This window comes from Peromyscus leucopus, chromosome 3 (genome assembly GCF_004664715.2).
Source record: "Peromyscus leucopus breed LL Stock chromosome 3, UCI_PerLeu_2.1, whole genome shotgun sequence".
In the NCBI taxonomy this organism is placed as follows: domain Eukaryota; kingdom Metazoa; phylum Chordata; class Mammalia; order Rodentia; family Cricetidae; genus Peromyscus; species Peromyscus leucopus.
The window spans coordinates 60496851-60506163 of NC_051065.1; positions in this window are offsets into that span (position 1 = coordinate 60496851).

Here is a 9313-nt window from a genome sequence, read left to right on the forward strand (position 1 = left end):
TTATGGAAGAGAGCGTGGAAAGAATGTAAGAGCTGGAGGGTGGGGAGGGGTGCTGTGAAATGCTGTCCTCTGAGCAAGACACAGTCACTGCACTCATGAACTCAAAGGAGCTGTGGGTACCTGCACAAGACCTGCACAAGGTCAAGCCAGCGGAATCCAGCATGGATGGAGAGGGGGGCTTATGAGGACCCACCCCTTCCCAAGGAGCTATTGGCAGTTGATGGAAATTGTGGAATGGAGGGAGAGTTACTTTCCACAGGTAGGTTGCCCATTCTCTAGTAGGTGGCCTCACACCCATTTGCATGCAGGGAGCACTAATCGGATCCTGTGAGTGACTGCAAAACAAAGAAGAGGGCATGACGTTGGGAGAGGGACATGCTGGGGGTGGTCTGAAGAGAGTTGGAAGGGAGTAGATATGATCGAAATACATGGTAGGCATGGGATACAATTCTCAAAGCATAAACAAAACAGTTTTGTGTAAAAAAGAAGGCATATACTTTGCACTGAAACTACAGGAAAGGTGGCTGAAAGGCGAGACCCTGCTGCTCACAGTTTTTGAGATATAAAACTGAAGACTCATTGGGAAGATTTCCCTATAACAGAGAAAGTCAATGTGGTATCCTGCTGGTAAAGGACTGCCTAAGGAAGTGCTTTCCTGATTCAGCTAACTAGACTCTGAAGATTTTAGTCCTAGAGGGGCCCAACTGCTACCCAAGCTAGCACCAAAACTTGACATCATCCATGGTTCTAGTTTTTCAGGCAAGCAGAGGGCAAGGGTTGTAGGGTCATGAAAGCTTGCACTCATAAGGAAAGGAAAGTCGTTGTAAGGAAAACCTTTGTGACTAGACAGTATTTATCATGGTCAAATCTCTGAAGGGATCCTTTGAGATTCTGACATACGAAGCTGTGAAGATGAAGCCTAAGCTGCAATAGAGACACTAGGATATTAGAGTTGCCAGGAACATTGATGTCTGCCAAGGAAGCCTACAGGCACAGAGTATTGCTGGCCCAAGAGAGGCCATGCATGCTATAAACAACAACAACAACAAGGTTATGGTTGGGAAGAGGAACCTGTTGGAACCTATTACAGCTCTGATATTGCTACCATGTGTCCTAGAGGCTAGGTATGGGGCTGTGGCATTTACCATTGGTCCTGTGGGGTTTGGGACTTGCTGTCCTCCTCATGTTTGAAATGACATTGTTTACTTTGTGACATTGTGTATTTGAAATATGCTAATTTATTTTTTTCATTTTACAGAGACCCACAGCTGTGTGATTGCATCTGGACTTGGACTCTCAAATGGTATTAGAATCATTTAGACTTTGGAGAGTCTTGAACTTGGAAAAGGCACTTTGTGTTATACAATGACCCTGAATCTCTGGGGCAAGGGTTGAATGTTATGGTTAGAATCTTGATTGTCTTCCATGGGCTCATGATTTGAATACTTGGTTCCCAGCCCATGGCACTGTTTTTAGGACCTTTAAAATATGGGGTCTAGCTGGCAGAAGGGTGGGGCCTCTAAGTTTACATCTATTTTGCCTCTTGCCTTTCTGTCTGCTTCCTGCTCTACCCTGCTGTGAGGGGCCTGTCATGTGCTCCTGTCTCCATGAACTCTGCCATGCCTTCCCCACCATGAAGAACTGAACCCTCTAAATCCATGAGAGCAAACAAGTGTCCCCTCCCTTATGCTAGTTCAGTCAGATGAAATGGTCACAGTGACACAAAAGGAACCAATGCTGGATAGAAAGGACGCTGAATTACAACAGACAATACCTTAAAATTTGCTTGCCAGGGCAATACACACCATCTCACTAGACCATGGACAAGCCCTGAGCATGCACAACCACATACTAGGGGTAAGGTATGGAAGCAGCTGTAACAGCAAGGTTACAGGCAAAGGAACAGTCTGTGGTGGTTTGAAAGAAAATGGCCCCCAAAGGGAGCAGCACTATTAGGAGGTGTAGCCTTTTGGAGGAAGTGTGTCACTGTGGGGGCAGGTTTTGTGGTCTCTTTTCTTTTTTTAATTAATTAATTTTTAATTAAGAAATTTTCCATTCATCCTACATATCAGTCACAGATTCCTCTGTTCTCCCTCCTCCCACCCCTCAGCCCCCAACCCATCACCCATTCCCACTTCCTCCAAAGCAAGGTCTCCCATGGGGAGTCAGCAGAGCCTGGTGCATTCAGTTGAGGCAGGTCTAAGCCTCTCCTCCCTGCACCAAGGCTGTGCAAAGTGTCTCACCATAGGCACTAGGTTCCAAAAAGCCGGCTCGTGTACTAGGAACAGGTCCCAGTGAGGTCTCTTTTCTCAAGCTTCACTTAATGTGACAGTCAGTGGACTTCCTGTTGCTTGCAAGATGTAGCACTCTCAGCTCCAGGACCATGTCTGCCTGCATGCTGCCATGCTCCCCTTCATGATCATAATGGACTGAACCTCTGAAACTGTAAGTGAGCCCCCCTCAATGAAATGATTTTTTATAAGAGTTGCCGTAGTCATGGTGTCTCTTCACAGTGGTAGTAAACCTAACTAAGACACAGTCCCAGGCTGTGTATTGCTCAGGGGATAAGATATACTGGCAGAAGAAGGAATTCATTTAATTGATTCACTACCAAACTAGTCAGAGATGTCACACAGTATCTTCATCTGTCAGAGACCCATTAGCCCCCAAGGATAGTAAAGTCAAGAGCAACATCCAAAAGTAGCCAATGTAGTCTCTCAGATCCACTCTAGGTGGGGGTGGGGTGGGGTGGGGTGAAACAGAAAATGCAGAATACAGGGTTTTCTTATGGGATGCTCTGAGGTTCCTCAAAGCACTGGACCTCGAGAGGTTTCATGAGGTACTAGATCTCTAGTCATCCCACATGATGTAGCAACTCCTCTCAGGACAGAATTGTCAGGTAAATGGCTGAAGGAGGCTTTGGGGGGAAATCTAATGGGGATATCTATAGAGCACGGCTGGATATTATGATTGAATTTTTTAAAAATTTAGAACCTTCAGTCATCAAAGAATACAGTCTTTGACATCATTCAAATGTGGGGACTGAAGGGAGTCTCTACTGTTGATTAGATGAGCAAGACACAATCAACAATCTATCCCCTGGCTTTCCCATCCCCAAATCTAAGGAGTCTTTCTATATTATGATACAGAAGTCCCTCATATCTTAGCTACATTTGAATTGGCCACCTGTGGATCCAGGTCTGTCTCACTCCACTGAACAACAGATTTTTAAATTGTTCCAGATGTGACATTTTAAACATGAATTGAGTATAGTCATAAAACTGATTAGACTTATTTAAATTTATACTCTTCTAATTTCATACAATCTGTAAAAATCCCCCTCTACATACGCTGCCTATAATTCACTGATGTCAATTAGCTAGCTAAAATGGTTTTGGAAGAGCTGCAGATCATAGAAGTTGGAGGAGAATGCAGCTGGAACACTGAGCTCTGGCTCTGGCTGTGGTCTCTAAGTGTGAGACCATTTCCCAAAGCAAGTCTGCAGCCCATCTGGTTGGCTTTCAGACAGAAGAGGCTGGTTTGGCTGACAGGGAGATCATTTAGAGCTGTTGATTTGGTTAAGACTTGAGTTGTCCCAATGCTCTCATAAATCCACACTGCCATCACTGAAGCTCCACATTCTTAATCATTGCCTTTTTTCAGCAAGGAAAGTGAAACCATGGAAGCTATCAATGTCCATGATACAGACATCTGTGGAAAACACCGAGGTAGTCATTGACAGAACCACGAGTTCATGGCATACCATGGAAGACTGGTGGCCTAGATTCATGAGGTGGACAGGACTCAAGGGAGCAGGGTGTCAACAAGCCACTAGCTGCTCAGTGAAAACCGCCTCAGCCTTTGCTCCTTGTTATTACTTGAGCTCTGCCTCTTTGGGGATGATTCCAAAACCACTCACCTCTGTATGACTTATTCACCACTCGGGGATCACATGGTGGGAAGAACTTAAGAAAATTACTTGTTGCACTGGGTAGTTTATGTGGCCCTCTTGGAGAGGCCACCATACATAAATGTTTGGCCCAACACAGCTGTGTTGTCTGTCAAAGCATGTTTTGTTTGTGACCTATATTTTAATCAGTAGACTTTGAGTAAATCCTACTCTCCATAAGATCGATGAGTCTCCTACTCCAGCAGATGCCTAAGGAGGAAAGTCCTGAAGTCTCTGGAGAAGGTTGAGATGAGCCTGCTGGCTGGAGCTGACCCCACATTCCATGCCACGTCTACCTAGTCTCTATCCCATGGAGTTGCTTTGCAAACATGAGACTTGTCCTCCCCTACAGCTGTGTGAGTCACTTGTTAAAATCCTGGGCGGTGGTGGCGCACGCCTTTAAATCCCAAAACTCGGGAGGCAGAGGCAGGTGGATCTCTGTGAGTTTGAGGCCAGCCTGGTTTACAGAGAGAGTTCAGGACAGGATTGGGTTAGGTCTATAGTGAACCTCTTACATTGCCTATTCTCTTAGATACTCCACAGCCTCAGGGGGAGCTTAATTCATGCCAGTGTTCATTCACTCAACACTCACAGAGCTTTACAGGTACTGGTCCCTGCCATCTAGGCTGCAGAAATAGAGACAATAAAACATTTTTTCTTGTTCTTCAGAGTTTTATCACAAAATAGGGATCAAGCCATGGACCAAAATATTTCCACAGATGTGGGAGGCTGAGCAGAGCCCACTGAGAGCTGAGTCCTGACTTCCTCTGATGATGAACAGTGATACAGAAGTATAAACCAAACAAACCCTTTCCTCTCAAGTTACTTTGGTCATGGTGTTTCATCACAATAGTAACCCTAACCAAGAGGTTGGTACCAGGTTAGTGGGGTATTGCTGTGACAGACCTGACCATGTGGATTTGGGGAAGGTTGCAGAAGGACTTTGGAACTTTGTGCAAGAAAAGCCATCAAGTGTTCAAAGTTTGTGAACTGTTCTGTGGGAGCTTGGAAGAAAAAAGTGTCAACAGAAATACAGACAATGGAGGCCTGGCTTGTGAGATCCTAGAGCAGTGGTTCTTAATTTTCCTAATGCTGTGATCCTTTAATATCGTTCCTTATGTTGTGGTGACCCCCGACCATAAAATTATTTTCCTTGCTACTTTATAATTGTAACTTTGCTACTGTTTGAATAGTAATGTAAATATTTAATATGCAACCCTTGTGAAAGGATCATTTGACCCCCCCATGGGTCATGGCCCACAGGTTGAGAAGCACTGTTCTAGAGGGACTTTTAAAAGTTACCTAAAGACTGTCAAGGCTGGTTGCTATTTTGAGTTGAGATTCAGTGGTTCTTGTCATCGGGGCTAAAGAATCAGCTGTGATTAACAAGAGACCAGAACCACTGAAGTGAAACCTGTGTTTTTCTGGGACAGTTGATGCTGGTCATCTGGGGCTGAGCAACTAGGGGTGACTAAGAAGAGAGCAGTATTAGTGAGGTGAAGTCTTCTGGGAAGTATTTGCTTAGAGTCAGCACACAGAAGCTGTGTTCCAGAGGTGACCAAAGTTGTACCTCATTCTGGTAGTTTGGTAGCGTTAAGAGTCACCCAGGTGGTGCTGGTTTTGAAGGCAAGAAGGGGTCATGAGAGCAGCTGAGGCTTGGCACTGTGAGAGGCCACTGGTGAAGGTGCAACCTCAGTAGCAGTCGAAGGCCCGGGACCAAAGGGGTCATGCAGAGAAGTTGAGGCTTGGCATCATGAAGAGAGCCTCTGAGAGGCTATTGGTGAAAGTGCAGCCCAGTTGCATGAGAGAGCCCAGTCATTTGGAGATGCCAGTACCATGGGTTGACCACCAAGAACAGTAACAGCAGTGGAATGGAGCCAGCCAGAGCCTAGAAGACAGGCTGTGTGTGCTGCAGAGGGTGGAGCTAAGACCTATGCTCTTCTTGGAAGAGTCCAGGAGATCTTGAGTGAATTTCAGATATTGGGCACTGAGTTGTTTATATTGCTGTGGTTTTGTTTTGTGTTGTTTTGTTCAGATTGCAACTGTGCCCTGCTTCTCCCCTTTTGAGGTAAGAAAGTATTTTTGTTTATTTTTGATTTTACAGGAGTCCACAGCTGGGAGACTCTAAACTTTTAAAAAAGATTTTGGAGTTCTACAGACACTTTGGATTTTAAAAGAGAATGGATATTTTTAAAGAAACAACTTTTAAAGTGTTTGAATTTGTCAGGCTTTAGGACTTTTTAAATTTGTAAAACGTTTTATATTGCGATGTTTTTATTAATGTGTGATCTTGGGAATGAACAAGAAAAGAAAGGTGATGGCTGGATAGTGATGTGTTTGTGTCAAATTGATAAGAGGTCAGTTGTGTTGTCTTGTTTAATGCTAATTGACACAAGCTAGAGCCATCGAAGAGGAGGGAGCCTCAATTGAGAAAATGCCTCCATAAGATTGGGCTATAGGCAAGCCTGAAGGACATTTTCTTAATTAGTGATTGATGTGGGAGGGCCTGGCCCATTGTGCGTGGAGTCACCCCAGGCTGGTGGTCCGGGGCTCTATAAGAAAGCAGGCTGAGCAAGCCTTGCAGCAACACCCCTCCATGGCCTTTGCATCGGCTTCTGTCTCCAGGTTCCTGCCCTGTCTGAGTTCCTGCTCCAAGGTTCCTTCAACGATGGACTACGACATGGATGTGTAAGCCAAGTAAACTCTTTCCAACTTGTTTGCCCATCATATTTCACCATAGCAATAGTAACCCTAAGACAATTACCTTTAGCAAAAGGAAGTTTCTCGTGTCAAACTAGCGATGTCACCAGAGAACACTGAAACAAGTTCTAGGCAAGAGTGGTGGTCAGGAGGCAGAGGCAAGCGGATCTCTAAGTTTGAAGGCAACCTAGTCTATCTACACAAAGAGTTCTAGGCCAGCCAGGCCTGTATAGTGAGGCCTGTTTAAAAAAGCAGAGGGGAGCACTGGGGAGAGAAGGCTCTTGTCGTTCTCAGCACCCACATGGCAGCTAACAGCTGATCTGATGTATTCGGGTCTCTGGCGGCACTGCTCACATGTGGTGCACAGACATACATGTAGACAAAACACATACAGAGAATAAAAAGAACGAGTCTTTAAAAATAAATTCTTTTAAAGAAGTTCTGATCAGAGATACTAGTATGCAGAACACTGAATCAAAAGAGACCGTTTTCCTGAGGCTGCCATGGCTGGGGACAGCAGCTCCCCCCATCCGCTTTTGGCGGGTTGCTGGTACAGTGCCAGTTGCTAACCCACGTGGGTCAAAAAGACCACTGTTGGGCTGGGGATATAGCTTAGGGGTAGTGTGCTGGTCTAGCACGTGGAGGCTCCAGGTGCCCTACATGGGGAGATACTTGGAGAATTTTAAGTTTGGCAACCGAGCAAGTACCAGGTGAAGGTTCCCAGATTTGAACCAGTGGAGTTAAAACCCTTTTCCTGACTGGGGTTCCTCCTCAGCATATTTCACCTATCCTGTCAGTCATCTTGGTGTCTATGACAGATACCCCAAAGAAAATATGTAAAATGAGGGTATATATACTCTGGTTCACATTTTAGAGGTTTCAGTCCATGGTCTGTGGTGAGACAGAGCATAATGGTAGAGAGAAAGGATGTGATGGAGGAGAGCAGTCCTCTTCACCACAGGCAGGAAGCAGGGAAAGACAGACAGGAAGAGGCAGGACACAAAGAATATCTTTCCAGGCTATGTTCCAATGGTCTACTTCCTCTATGAAGCCCATCTCCTAGTCCTCATCCTCACCAATAATACATAATAGTGTGACTCCATCGGTGGATTAACCAGTGATGACGTGAGATTCCTCATAATGGAGTCACTTCCCCAAAGCTCCACCTCTGAACCTTGCTGTGTTGGGATTTTGGGGTTTTTTTTTTATAGATATTTTATTTCCTTTTTATGTGTCTACATGTGTGCTTGTATGAGTTCATGTGTACCACTTGTGGGCAGTGCCCATGGAGGCCAGACTAGGGCACTGGATTCCCTGGAAGTTGGAGAGTTAGAGACCTCTGTTTACCACCACGTGGGTGTTTACTGTGAGCCTCAGAAATATGAAGTAGGAATTCAGCTGACAATGGCAAAAGCTAATACCTGGAATGTCAGGGCTCTTCCAGAGGATAAAGCCAAAACTCAAGGAGTATTGGTGATATTGGCTTTTGAATATATAAGCCGTTTTCCTGCAATGCATTTCTTGCGTGATATTGCAGCTTTTCCATTTGATTCTTTTCCTAAGAACTTCTAACACTGTGATTGATCATTTATTGGACACAATTTCCCCTATACAGTTGTGGTATTTGGATAACTTCTCCCAACTGTGCTGACAAAAGGCACACAGTCAAGATCCAAAATTTCAGGCCTTTCTGTAATTATCATCATTAGTAAACACTGGCCAGGATGATCTCCAGATGAAAGTATTTTATCTGAGATACTTTCCAGACTTCCTATGACAGACTGCAGATAGATAAGCATTCAGACTGTTAGTTCCTGAGATAAGGTAAAATTTTACAGTGAGACAACCGCCCAGGCCAGGTGGATGTGCAAATTAAGCTTAACCCTATTTTTTCCAAGTATTATATCTAATTCTAAAGAACTCCTTTTAACAGTTAACTCAGAACAAAAGCGTTTCTACATACCAGGTACATCAAGCTGTGACACAGGTTGCCTAGCTATCAAGTACACTTCCCCTGCCTACCAGAAAATGGTGCAGACAAGATAAGCTTGGACAGATACAGTGCCAAAGGTAAAAAAAAGGTAGTTTTATTTTCACTCATAACTTAGTGATTTATCGACTCCTCACATTTTCTCTAACCACTTCCAGGAATATAATTTGAGCACATAAATTCCCTTTTTAGATCTATTAACCAAATTTAACCCTTAGTTGATTCATTCCCCATTAGTCACTTCTCTTTTGGGTTGCAAATGACGCTGACAATTACTGCTCTTTGTGTAGATCTTATCACCTCTCTGTTTGACCCTGAAAGAGTTAAAGCCATGTGACCTTGCTTTGGCCAGAGTATTGCTGATTGTATGGATCTATAACTGAAAACCTCAGAGACTTGAGGAGGACTAAGATGGAGAACTGAGATGGGGTAGAACTAAGATAGAACATGAAGAGAACATCAGAAAAATGTAGAGAGAATCAGGCAAGAAAGGAGCTAAGTAAGAGAGCAGAAAAGAAGCTGTGTAAAGAGAGAATTGACTCTGAAGAATAAAGTGAACGGACTAAAGAGTTTCGTGTATGTAGATTCACTTGTTATCACTAAGATTAGATCATGAGCTGATCATAGATTGTTCCACAGACCCTGGGGAAAGACTATTAAGGGGCTGGACCCCA